The sequence below is a fragment of the Mirounga leonina genome, unplaced genomic scaffold, assembly GCF_011800145.1.
Source record: "Mirounga leonina isolate KUSES-001 unplaced genomic scaffold, KU_Mleo_1.0 Mir_91, whole genome shotgun sequence".
NCBI lineage: Eukaryota > Metazoa > Chordata > Mammalia > Carnivora > Phocidae > Mirounga > Mirounga leonina.
This window is the reverse complement of record NW_023270839.1, coordinates 44,157,915-44,172,415: the sequence shown is the minus strand read 5'-3', so window position 1 is coordinate 44,172,415 and position 14,501 is coordinate 44,157,915.

Here is a 14,501-nt window from a genome sequence, read left to right as displayed (position 1 = left end):
CGGCCACTCTCTGACATTTGCTTATTTCTCGGTGTCACAGATGAAAAAGCATGTCGAGGTTTGAAGACTATTGAGGGGAGAATGGCCGAGCTGGTGGAGGGCCTGGGGAAGCCTGTCAAAGACCTCACTGAAAGAGCGGAAGATCTTTAACAGGAAAAGGGGGAGGATAAGGGACCTGCACGAGGCCTTCTGTGTGCAAGGGGGTTGTCAGGGGTAGAGGAAAGACTTGTCCAGGGGGACTCCAGATGGCAGAACTGGGACTCAGAGCAGCACGGGGGCGGGTTGTGGTTTACCAACCGTGTCCCACGGAATGCCAGGAGGTCAGCAGGTGTTCCAGAAAAGAAGGGTCCAGAGGCACATCCGAGCAGAGAGTGTACATGTATATGTATATATGTATCCTAGACTAGACTCGCACCCTCTTGGAGATTCAAAGTGCATATTAACATTTATAGCATATCAGCATTATGTTATTATACGACACATATATTATTAGGTACATCACATGGGACAGAGCCCTAAAGTACAAGAAGGGCTTGTTTTTGCCCAAACCCCCAGAAAAAAAGCCTGGAGCAGAGGGCTTCGGTGCTCTTGCTTTATTAGGTGCATTCCTGGGGAGCAGAGAAGAGCCTAGATAAGGGGGCGTTACTGAGTTGCCTGCAGTTAAGCGCAGTTGATTGCTGGATCCCAAGGGATGGTCCCCTGCGAGGCCTTTTAAACTGTATTGCAGGAGACAAGGGGGGGAGACATTGTCCCTCAGGTGCTGTCTCCAAGTGACTGAAGATTTGCTCCACTGAAGTCACCTCTCCTCCACGTGTGGGTTGGGCACTCATGGGCCCTAGGTGTGGTCCCGGGGTGGCAATATCAACAGGGATGCCCCCCAGGGGTAGAGCTGGTTGCTGCTTGAGGCTGGAACACAGGTGAGGCAGAAGGGATCGGGATGAGTCGGATTCAGGGTGTAACATCCACGCGGCGGAACGTAAGTCTCTTTCCGTCTCCGGCCTATGACCTGGGTCTCTCTGTCGGAGGCAAACAGTGCTTTCTTGTGAAGCCTTCAAGAGAGATTCGGTGCATGGGACGAGCATTGGTGGGGATGGGTGTAAGGCATACGTATTACCCATGTGCCCATATTTTCACATGATGGGAGCATACCGTATCACCTGGCCCTTTTCTACATACCGGTGTGTCCCGGAGAGCCTTCCTTATCAGTACACTCATGCATGGGACTAGCTGCATCTCTTCTTCCTGTTGCTATTCCAGAACGCACTTAACTAGAGTCCCATTCATGGGCATCGAGGATGTTTCTAATCTCTTGCTACTGAAATCAATCTGGCATCGGAGATCCTTGCACACAAGTCATTTTGTAACCCAGGGAGTTCAACTGGAAGGCTAAAGGCCTGGGGTAAAAGGGGATATGCATTTGTGGTTTCGACCCACATTGCCAAATTGCCTCTCAGGGAAGCTGTGCCCGTTTCTCTCCCACCAGTGGGTCGGGAGGGTGTCCGTTTTCTTTCATCCCGGACCACATGGGGCATTAGCACATCTGTGAACTTTGCCCGCGTGACAGGTGGAAAACGGAATCGCAGTGGGTTTTTTTTTAACTTTCACATTTTAAGTGGTGAGATTGAGGCTTCTTTTCAGACATTTAAGAGTCATTTACATCTTAGTTTCTGTGAACCGACTATATCTTTTGTCCATTTTTCTCGATTTAAAATTGTTAACACAGAATGTGTCAAATATACAAAAAGATATATATATTCAGTGTATATTTACATCTCTGTATTTATGTGTATATATATATATTAGCATAAGGCATAAAAATAAAAGAACATCCATGTAGCCACTACCCAGCCTAAGAAACAGACCACTATCTGTATCTTTGCCTACAACACCTGTATTGCTTTTCCCCACCGAGAGTAACCACATTTCTGAATTTTGTTTGTATACACATATATACATATGCGTGTGAGTGCATGTGCTTGTTTGTGTACACAGAGTTGGGGGGGAGAGAGTTTATCTCCTTAAAAATTACATTGCTACGTACATTTTGGGGCTTTACAGGAATGGTATTGAACTATATATACATTTCTGTAACTGACATTATTTTACTCAACATTTTGGAAGTCCTAGCATTGTTTTTGAATAGCTGTAGTTTATTAATTTTCACTGCTCTAAGGTATCTTATTGTACGAATAGACCACAATCTATCCTGTCTCCTGTTGATGGCTTTGTGGGTCACCCCCCAATTTTTGCTGTTACAGAGTTGCTGGGAACATTCTGGTACCTATCTCCTGGTACACGGGGGCAAAAATTTCCAGACTAGAATGCATACCCAGGGATGGAACTGCTGGGTCATAGGATATATGAGCTTTTAGGATACAAAAAAAGTATACTTTTGCCCACTTAGAAATGGATTGCTAGTCTTATTATTGATTGTAGGGGCTCTTTATGTGTGGAAGAAATGAACACTTTGTGATGTGACTCAGAGAAGTCCTGCAGTAAAAGTAGCCGGTTTAAGCTGGTGTTTCCCTACTAAGCTGACGTGCCCTGGTAAATAAGATGCTGACATCGGGGCAAATTTCAGCAGTAGGACAAGGGCCCCCTGTCCTCTGCCCAGGGGGCAAGATTGCGGAGGGAGACCCTCATGAGAAGTCTTCCTGATCTGCCCTTTACGTGACAGCTTAAGGGACCCATCCTTATCACGCCTCCACCAGGTCAGGCCTTGTGTGAGTGCGTCCCATCCCTCATCTCCATCCCCAAAACCCGGAAGGAAACAAGGCTCAGAGCAGAGAGTTTTTTCTTTTTTCTTTTTTTTTAAAGATTTTATTTATTTATTTGAGAGAGAGAATGAGAGAGAGAGAGAGCACATGAGAGGGGGGAGGGTCAGAGGGAGAAGCAGACTCCCTGCCGAGCAGGGAGCCCGATGCGGGACTCGATCCCGGGACTCCAGGATCATGACCTGAGCCGAAGGCAGTCGCTTAACCAACTGAGCCACCCAGGCGCCCAGCAGAGAGCTTTTCAAAGGAAGACAAGCTGCCGGCTGATTCCCAAGCCCATCCTTGCTCTGTTACGTGATGTCCTGCTGGACTTGTTTAGAACCAAGGCCCGAGCCCCAACTCCCCACGATGCTGGACACTGGTTTTGTCCCTCGCCCCTCCAGCCACCACCATCGCTCCCTGTAGGACCCTGTCCCCAGTCTGGTTATTTTGACTCTCGTGCCCTGGCTCTCTCAGGACCTGCGGTGGCAGGTCTGTGCCTCTCCCCTCTGGGCTCCTGGCACCCGGTCCATGGTGAATGGACCGCGTCAGGGGTGGGGATAACAGTGAACGGGGGGCTCACCGCAGGCGGGGTCCATCCTAAAGATTCGACGAGGGTCACCCTGTGCAGGTGCTATTGCCATCATTCCATTTTGCAAGTGAGGAAACTGAGGCTGGCGGGAGTTTGGTCCCTGGTCTCAGGCCACATGGCCACTGAGTGGTGGAGGCAGGATTTGGATTCTAGAGCCAGGGTTCACAGCCGCCTCACGCTGTACACCTGAGCAGACGGATGAGCCAGGAGGCCCCTGTTCAGCAGATGCCACACGCAGAGGAATGGCTGCATGGTGACGATCACAGGAGCCCGGGAAGCTCTGCAGGGGGACCTGTGGGAACAGGCAGCCCCGGGGTGGGGAGGACCCCAGGCCTGGTCTTTTGCCCCTTCTCTAGTCCCCTGCTGCCAGCCAGGGCCACAGGCCCAGCCCAAGGGCACCTGAGGCTCAGGTGAGGGTCCTGGTTGATAAGAGTGGCGGTTGCTCGGGGCAAGCTGCAAGCAAACAGCTGTCACTCCGGTCCCCGAGGCTCTCCCGCCCACCCCTGTGTCACATTACCTGTGTCAACACTTTTATTTTTAAAGCAGCACAGCCAGGGTGGGGGCTTGGGTGGGCAATGGGGAGGGGGGTAGCCAGGCCCTTATCAGCTCTGGGTCCTTGCATATGTAACACCGTCATATAATTAACAGTGAAGATCATTTACATTGTCGCTTAGCTAATTTTCATAATGTTTTCTTTATTATCAGAGGAAGAAATTAACCCAAGAATTTATTTACATAGCAGCCTCAAACAGTAACAGCTTGCTAATTGCCTGTTAGGTGATTAATAAGCTTACAGCAGATGCTAATGCGTCGTGGGCTCCCCGTTTCAAAGGTGCTCTTGCCTCACGCTTGTGTTTTTGGCAGCTTAATTAGTGCAATAATTATGTACTTGTTGCTCCTTCTTTCGAGCAAATACTGTCAAATGCTTAAAAGATTAAAGTGAATTATATCCTGAGAACTCACAGCGCTTGAGGATGCCCGTTCTTGCTAACTTCTCTGCTAGTTCAAAAATAGAATACAGGAGAGAGGGGGTCTAATCCGTCAGCAGGGAGCCATGATGAACCTGAGCGCTGGCTCTGCCCCTCACCCACACAGAGACCTTGAACCCTGCCTCAGTTTCCCCTCTATGAAAGGAGGGACACATCACTGGCATGGGAAAGGGAGGAGGGGACGTTTCAGCACCACAGGGACTCATGCGACACAGCAACTAAATACAATTGCGGACGTCTTACCTGGGTGCTGACTTGAACAAACTAATTGTAAAAAGACACCTTTGAGCTAATCAGAGACACGTGACCCTGGACTGGGTCGCAGGTGACCTCCGGAGGTCATTGTTGATTTTGTTAGGTGTGATGACAGCATAATGGTTACGCAAAAGAAGACTGTTCTTGTCCCTTAGATGCACATACTCACGTGTTGGGGGCAGACACGATAGAATGCCTGCGGTCCGCTTGCAAGTACTTCAGCCCCCTCCTAAAAACAGTGGGTGTGTAGATTAAATACGATCGCAAAATGTGCATCAACACTGAAGCTGGATGGTGGGGACCGTGGGGCTCAATGTATCAATTTTCTCGGCTCCTGTGTATGACAGTCCCTTTGAAGGCAGAGCCCGGGACAAGGAGCCCACCAGCCCCAGGAGGGGCCCTAGGCCTCCTCCTCTCCCAGGTCCCCGTGGGTTCTTTAGCTATTCCAGACATTCCCAGCAGGTCTGGTTTCTGCCTTTCTCATCTCCCTGTGTTGACTGAATTCCCCCATATCCCCTGTATTACACCAGTATCTCTCATCTTTGGTGTTTCCCAGAGTTGCCTGTTTTTCATTCATTTGCCTGACTTTGTGATGATTGCCAGTCTGTGGCTCCAGAGGGCAGAGACCAGGTCTGTTTTTGGTTACCACCCAAGGCCAGAACTTATACAGTGCCTGGCACATAGGAACCATAACTAACTTAGTTGTTTTTTTTTAATTTTAATTTTAATTTTTAAGGCACTTCCCATATGCCAGTTGCTCAGGGAAAGAAGGCCAAATGCGTGCTTAAATTAGCCAGAGGAGGTTTCTGTTGCTGGTAACCAAACGGACCTGAGTAATGACTGCCTGTCTTCAGAGGAGCCTCTCACATAGAGTTTATGAGAGAAAAGCAGAGGAGAGGGCATTGCCTAATAAGCAGAGGCCCCTGATCCAGCCATGCCCGAAACCAACAATCCTTGGGCTTGTCAGTTATATAAGCCAATAAATCCCCTTTCTGCATAAATGATATTTTGGGGTGAGGTTTTCCAACACCTAAGAGAAAGCTTCCCATATACAAAATGCTCCAGGAATTTTGAGGTGGGTCATCCTTTCTGGGTCAAGGGAGCCTCACGGATAGAAAAGTGAAAGGAAAGATCATTCTAGGTGTCGATTCGGAGAGTACAGGATATAAGCAGAGGTGTGCTGGTGATAAAGAGCAAGGTACAGACAGAGGTCATGGCAGAGACCAGCAGGCTGGCCCTCGGTAGCCAGTGAGGAGACTCCAGAAGCTGAGCCTGCTAGGAAGGGGGGCATCCTGCCACCCCGCCGGGAAAGCACTTTGTCTTCCACAGTCCCCTTTCCCAGAAGAGGTCACCCCCGATGCCCGAGGTTCCCAGAGACTGCTGGCCCCTCGGATTCCGACTTCCTGCCCAGACAGGGCAGCTGGGATGAGGTCATGGCTGGGGAGAGTCTTTTATTCTCTTGCTAAGCTTCTTCTCTCAGTAGCAATTGCTGTCTTGCTTAATCTCAGAGTTATCTGATTGTCACAGTCGAGTTTTCCACATTAGGCAGCGAGCCAACAAGTTACTTAACCTATAATTGCCCTTTAATGAAGCCCATCTTCAAAACTGAATTGTCAAAGGGAAACTTGTAAACACACAGCGAGGTCCAAGACCAAGCTGGCCCCAGACGTCGCAGCCAGGCCCTTGACTCCTCTCTGGCGTCAGCCACATTTGTCTGAGTTACTGGGCCTTTATCGCCGGCTGCCACCCAGAGTAGAGAGGAGTCTTGCGCTCACAACAGTTGCCAGAAGCAGGTCAAGGCTTTTACAAGCCAGCTTGAGGGGGCTTGCTTTGGGTGCACACGTTCCCCTTTGCCAAGTGCTCCCCCCACCACCCCCTGCAATGGTCTACAGATATGAGAGTAATAGCCAACATCGTGACCTGAACTTTGCCAAGCCTAAGCAGGTGAACCCGCCTGCTGGTGGAAATGTGGCTAGTGAACGGTCCGCACTACAGCAAGGCAGCGAGGAAGTCTGACGTCAAAGAAGAGTTCTTACTCTGGCAGCATCTGGGTTGGGCCTACACTGTGTGTGGTCAGGTGTCTGACTGCTGGGAACTTCCAGTGGTATCTTCGAATGTCAAACACAACTGAGCCACTTCGTAGCTCTCTCCTGTTCATCCAGGCCAAACCAGGACCAGGGAAGAAGTATTTACAGAACACCTACTATGTATCAGGTGTTATGTAGGGCAGTTTACATATTTTTATCTCAGGCTAGGTCATATTCATCTTATTTTGTAGATGGAGAATGTGAGGCCCAGAGAGGTTAAGTAGCTTGACCAAAGTCACACAACGTGTGGGTGTGGAAGGCAGGATTTGAAGTTGGGTTTGCCTCATGTCAAGGCCTGTCCGTGCTCCTTCGATGCCTTGGAGGCTCCCTTATCAAGGTAATACTGGCCTAAAGCCAATGAGGGGTGCAGAGAAGAAGGGCTGTGGGTTCAAGAATTAAACACGATGCTGTCTGGGATTTGCTGGGAAATCCCACAAAAGTATGGCGGGGGAGTGGGTAGGAGGACAGGTGAAAAGACTCGCTGTAGGATGATAGGTGTCGAAGCCAGGCGATGAGTACCATCATGATACAATTTCATCTAACTTCGTCATATTTGAAATGTTTCATTATGAACAAGTTTACAAGATATAGCACTGACTCCAGAAGTTAGTGTCCCTTCCCGGTACCCTCCTAACACCCCTCTCATGTGTCTGTCACTGCCCTGCACCCATCACATCACATTAGAGTTTACTTTTAAATTATCCGTGTTCCTCTAAGACCTTGAACTCTGTTGGGTAAGGGTGGCAACTCTCCTGTTCACCTGATAAACTCACACAGAATGAATCAATGAAAGGTGAGTCTGGCGCACAGTAGGCATTCAATAAACGTTTGTCGAGTGAATGCAAAATCCAAAGAACTGGACCTTGAAGGCCAGCTGTGTTCTGATTAGCGGAAGAGCCATGGGGAGGGCGCGCTAGGCGGGACACGGGCGTGAGCGCAGCCCCAGGCAGCAGGTAGAGGTGAGGGACGGGGATCTCACACCGCCCATGTGAGTTGGCGTGTGCATGTTAATGACTTACGTTTCACTGATGCAGCCCTGACAACATGTTTTTTTTCCTTATCACCATGGCAGGGTCATTCCCCAACCCGTGGCTGGGAAGGGTTGTGGCTCTGCACTTCAGGCTCGGGTCATTCATTGAAGACACTTGGCCAGCACGCGCCTGGTGGAAGGCAGCTCCGAATGGATGCTGGTGCATTTTTGAGGCCTCCAAGGAGACAAAAGAAATCAGTTAAGGGGACAAGAAAAGAAAGCCTCCTTCCCCAGACCACCCTGAGACCTGGTGCCGCATGAAAGAGGGACCCGAAAGGCAAAGACTGGAGCCTGGGGTGGTTTGGGATCAGGTCACCCTAGCAGGGCTGGGTCTGCGTCCCGAGGCTGCGCCCGCTGCATGACATCTGGTCTCATGCCAGCCCTCCTGATGACAACCACACTGGCTGGAGGTCGAGGCCTGAATGAGGCCTGCAAGAATTAGGATCCCCACAAAGGCCTTTCTCAAACAGACGATAACGATGGCAACGGAAATATATGCAGCTTTTATAGTTTACCAGAAGCTTCCGCATCCCAGAGCTCAGCTCGTCCTCCCAGCAACTTCAGGATGGAGAGAGAGATGGAGAGTGGGAGGTCCGAACTTACACTTGCAGGAGGGATGCCAGGTGCCCACCACGGCACAGCGGGGAGACTGTGGCAGACTGCTGCCCTCCAGTTTGGGCATACGGTCCTGGCCAGAGACTCCATCCTTGGGCCAGGGGAGGGCATAGGTCCCGACCCCCCCAGTTCCATGGCCTGCCTGGCACGGGCCGTTGTGGGCCCTCAAAGGACGTTAAGAGAATCTCTGTATGGTCCTGTGACCTCCTAGAAATATTGATGGCTCCCATCGGCTCCTGGAAATATCGATGATTTTCGCCTTCCAGGCCTATCTCTACCCCAATTCTTCAAGGTATTTTGTGTCTCTGGAATATTAATCAGCCCGGGAGGACTGGAACAAGAAATGGCTCTTAGGAGAGGCAAAATGAACATAAATATGTCTGGTGTAGTAATGCCTTTTGTCACAGTGCTTTGGATTTCTCCAAGGGCCTCTGCTCACATTTGTTGTCTAATTTGAAATAAGCAGTAACCCCGAGAGCTGCCGAGGATAGTGGCAATTACCTTCCCCCTTAAAGCCGGGGAGAGTGAGGTGCAAGCAGTCTTGCGTCTTGTCCAGCATCGGGCTTTCCGACCTTTCCACATTCTAAAGTTTGAAGACCATTAAGGCAATCTTTGCCCTTGGCTTTCAAACGAGAGGCTTGAAGAGGATGGCTGGGAGGAATTCCTACCCCTATTTTTAAGAAATAAATTTATTATAAGGTAGCAATTATTATAAACGTTTAAGCACCTTGTCGCTTTTGTTCTTTATTCTGTTTCTGAAAACGTGCGCTTTGCATATTTTTCCCCTTTGAAGCCAAAATGTCAAACTTGAGAACTCCTGACTTTGCGTGGGTGCGCTGGGGGATTCCAGGAGTGTTTGAGAAAGCTCCCCTCTTCTTCCTTGGCGTCTCCTCAGAATTCCTGTTCAGGGAGAGGGGAGGGTGGTCCAAACAGGGAATTTGATGCCTTCCAAGTTCACAGTTATTCACATCTCTCATTTTGTATCATAGCCAGATGTTAATCTGTTTTCACCACTGGGCTGTGAGGGCCCTGAGTGTAGAGGAAAAGAAAGGATTATATTCTGGGTTTTAGGGGAAATAACAAACAAGACTCAGGCAGTCGGGGAACTGAGGCAGGGGTGGGGCTGGGTGTAGGAGTCCAGAGCTGGGACCTGGCAGGACATCACAGCAATCAACCAGGGGGAAAGGAAGAAAGCTTGAACAAAAACAGAGACCAGAAAGGTTAAAAGGAGGGTCAGACTCCTGGGCTTTTCAGGATGTGGGGTATATGTTAATCTCTGCAATGAAGCAGGGGAGTCAAGGACTTGCTCTCAAATTCTAGGGTAGACACCCAGGGAAGTGGATGGCAGGGCCTTGATCAGAACTTGGGAACATGGGAGAAAATGTATCATGGATAGAGAAAACCAGGGTGGTTTAGTTCTGGAAGGACTGAGTCTCAGGTGCTAAGGGAGTCTGGACTACAGACATAAACTGGGTAGGTAGCAGCCTCTTGGTGGTACTTTGTGGTCCTCTCAGCCTGCCCAAGGGCTGGGCCTCTGCCTCTTTGACCTTCCACCTGGCTCAGTGGGGACCCCGAAGGACCTGGACTACTTGACTTCATCATTTCTTTATTTCTTTTTGCCTTCCACCTGGTGCCTGCAGTGAGGCTCCCTGAAGCTTCAAGAAACTCATTCAGTAGCTCCCTGCAAAGCACCAAAGGTCACCTAGCACCACGGTACAGCAAGGGGAGCCAGAAGACATGGTTTTCAAGAGTTGGCTCAGCCAATAACTACCATGTGACATTGGCAGATCACTGTTCCTCTCTGGGCACCACATTCTCCACACTTTAATAGGAGAGTGGAGTAAGTGGTAATGTAGCTTGTGTTGGACTAACTCTCTTATATACAACAGCTTTCATGTAGGAACAATATAAAACAAAACACAATTATTTGCCAACATTGGAGAGCTGCCAAAACTAGGCAGAAACTGTGGTAGGCTTGACCTTTGAAAGAAGGTAACCTCACTGGGTGATTCATGTTTAGACAACTTTTCTCCTGAGAAAAGGGGTGCACCGTACCCCTGTTTGCATGGCATGGGCTAGCTAGAACCCAAGTAGAAAATCATAGTGTTTCTGATCTTAGGTATCAGAGGTTGGAGCTCCTCTGCCAGAGGAGCTGGAACTAAGGAGAGAAATCCTGGAAAGGAGAGAACCTCTGAGGCGAGAGCCCCCAAGTTGCATGTAAACTACCCTCAAATCTTTGACTGATCCTTGAACTGTGCATGCATGAACATAACATCTAGAAGCCCAGTGGAAGCATCAACTAGAAAGCTATAAAAGCTGGCAGAGATTTCAGTTGTGGCCCAGCTGCAGCTGCAGACATAGAACTTGGACTTAGATTCCCACCAAGTGAGCAGAATAAAAATGTCCCAGACCTAAGGGAGTCACCCTAAAACTAAGGTAAACCAAATATTACATGCCCCAAGAAAGTGCAAAGTCAAGTCTCTACAAGTTCACAGTGATTATCCAATAACTTAACTGCCTGCCAGAACAAGAATCAATATTCTTCAGAAGAAGATAACTGAATCCAGAGTCTCTGCAACATGTCATCTGCAATGTCTGGTATAAATTAAAGGGATAATAAGAATATGTTATGAACATTATACTATCAGATTTTACAATCTAGATGAAATGGACAAATTATTTGAAAAACACAACTTACCAAAATGACACAAAAAGAGACAGAAAATTGAATAGCTTTGTATCTATTAAAGAGATTGACTTTATTATAAACATCTTCCAACAGAAAAACTCCAATCACATTATGAGATCAATTGTGTCACTCACTAATTTCATCAAACCTTTCAGGAAAAAATAAGTCAGTCTTACACAAAGGATGTCTGCACCTTCCATTTCCATTCAGCTTTATATTGGAGATCTCAACACAACAAGGTTGAACAAAAAATAAATAAAATGCATTTAAAATTAAACATAAAAAGTAAAGCTGTCTTTATAGACAACATGATACTTTTAGGTAGAAGATCCTAAGGAATCTACAAAGCAACTCTTAGAACTAAGAGTGAATTTACCAAGTTTGTAGAATACAAGGTCTACATACAAAAATCTCTTGTAGTTCTCTATATTAGCAGCAAAATAATTGGAAAAAGGAATTTTAAAGTCCTTTTACATTAATATCCCCAAACACAAAATACTTAGAAATATATTTAACAAAATATGAACGATATTTGTCATAAAATGACAGAACATTGCTGAAAGACATTTAAAAGGATCTTATAAATGATGAGATATTCCATGTTCATGGAACTCAATATTGTTAATATGTCACTTTTTCCCAAATTTATCTATACATCAAAACAACCCTAGTCAGAAGCTCAACAGAGGTTTCTGTAGAAAATGACAAGAAACATGTCATAAAGAATGTATATGGGGGATGCCTGGGGGCTCAGTCGGTTAAGTGTCTGCCTTCGCCTCAGGTCATGATCCCAGGGTCCTGGGATCGAGTCCACCATCAGGCTCCTTGCTCAGTGGGGAGCCTGCTTCTCCCTCTGCCTGCCACTCCCCGTGCTTGTGCTCTCTCTCTCTCTGACAAACAAACAAACAAACAAATAAATAAAATCTTTTTAAAAAAGAATTTATATAGTAAAGCAAAGATATAGAATAGTCCAAACATTATTGAAAAAGAAAGACACATTTGCAGAACTTACACTACCTGATTTAAGATTTACTATAAAGCTACATAATCAAGACAGAGTGGTATGGCATAAAGAAAGATAAACGGAACAGACTAGGCTGGAACCAAGGAGAGAAATCCTGAAAAGGAGAGGACCTCTGAGGGGAGAGCCCCCAAGTAGATCCACATATATAGTGAACTGATTTTCAACCATGGTGCCAAAGCAATGGGGCGAAGAAAGTCTTTGCAACAAATATTAAACAACTGTATTACCATATGGTAAAAAATGAACTTAGACCGTTACCTCTCACCACACATAAACATTAACTTGAGGTATATTATAGTCACAAAGGTAAAAGTTAAAACTATACAGTTTTTAGAAAAAAATCTAGGAGAAAGTATTTGTGACTTTGAAATATACAAATGGCCAGTAAGCACAGGAAGCTGTGCTCAACATCATCAGTCACCAGAGACATACAAATTAAGACCACAATGAGCTACTATTTATTACTCACATACCAGAACAGCTAAAATTAAAAAGACCCACAACCTGAAATTTTGGTGAGGATAAGGAGGGGTGCATGTTTCTTGTCATTTTCTACAGAAACCTCTGTTGAGCTTCTGACTAGGGTTGTTTTGATGTATAGATAAATTTGGGAAAAAGTGACATATTAACAATATTGAGTTCCATGAACATGGAATATCTCATCATTTATAAGATCCTTTTAAATGTCTTTCAGCAATGTTCTGTCATTTTATGACAGACCCAAATTCATTTCTCCCTTGTGGGAAGCTCACTCTGCTCCCTAGTCCCAGCAGTGCCTTTGGGCTCTCCCTTGCTTGGAAACCAGATGAGCAAGGTGCCCGCGGGACAAGGGAGGAGGGACCCCAAGGCAGAGGAGACGGAGAAGATGGACCAAGACCGAGAAAAGGGAGAGGAGTGTTTAAATAACAAGAAGTGGAGGGGAGGGGATGGGCAATCAGAGCATTCAGGGCAAACCCTCATACAGTGCTGGTGAGAGTGTAAAATGGTAAAACCACTCCAATTATAAATTTCTGATAAATTTAAATATTTGCCTTCTCATGATCTGGCAATTCCACTCCTAGGTATTCACCCAAGAAGAATGAAAACATATGTCCACACAATGACAAAAACAAAATAAAACATGGGGTGCCTGGGTGGCTCAGTCGGTGAAGTGTCTGCCTTCAGCTCAGGTCATGATCTCAGGGTCCTGGGATCGAGTCCTGCGTTGGGCTCCCTGCTCAGTGGGGAGCCTGCTTCTCCCTCTACCTGCTGCTCCCCTTGCTTGTGCTTGCTCTTTCTCTCAAATAAATAAATAAATAAATAAATAAATAAATAAATAAAAAAAAAAAATCTTAAAAAAAAAAATAGGAACGACTTATACATGAATGCTCATTGTAGCTTTATCCACAGTAGCCAAAAGCTGGAAACAGAAAAGTCCATGTGCAGAGGCAGTGGATAAAAACATGGTGCTGTGTTCATGTGCTGGAACTAGACTCAGCCGAAATCGGAATCCACTACAGATGCACAACAAGAGAGAGGGATTTCACAGACATATTGAGTGACAGAAACAATACCCAAAATGGTAAATGTAGTATGATTCCGTTTGTATGACATTCTAGAATAGGCGACATCCAGGTTGGTGATAGAAATCAGAAGAGTGGTACCTCTGGGGTGTGTATAACTGGAAGGGAGACAACAGAACTTTCTGGGGCAATGGATATGTTCTATATCTTGGATGACATGGTAATACATTTATCAAAAGTTATTGAATTGCACATTAAAGATAGGTACATTTCATTGTATATAAATTTCTCAATGAGAAAAACAAAACAAAATAAAACAACCAAGGGAATTAAAAAAAAAATCATTAGGACCCTGACATTCCAGGAGCCTCAAGTGCACAGACCTAGGGCTTGATCACACTGGGTCCCATGGCCAAGGTCAGTGCTTTTTTTCTCTGCATGAGCCAGAGCTGAGGAACGAAAGGCTCAGCTGACTGGGGCCCCGGGAGCTCGTGGGCCCAGCCTCTCCCCAGCTGCCCCAATGAGTCACTTCAGCTTAAGAAGCATCTATAAATTAATCCTGAAGTCTGTGTGAGCCCATCAGTGTTCCCCGCTAGTCTTGTGTGTGTGTATGTGTGTGTGTGTGTGTGTGTGTGTTATTTTAAGCTTCTTCCTTCTCCCTCCGCTGCTATGGCCTTGAGAAAAAAATCATGATTCCCTGGGGATGATGTGTGACCCCCCCCCCCCCCAATCAGAGGATAAGTTGTCTGACCAACTTGGGTCGACTGCAGAAGAAAATTTCCTGGAGGGTTGTGCTACCAGTCGGATCTACAAGGACTAATGCTTTCTTACAGCCCTTGTGTCCAAGGGGTGGGGGGAGGCCAGATGCCCTGGAAAGATACACAAATGGAGTCCCCACGTGAGTGCCGACACCGACCTAAATTCATTCCTCCCTTGTGGGAAGCTCACTCTGCTCCCTAGTCCCA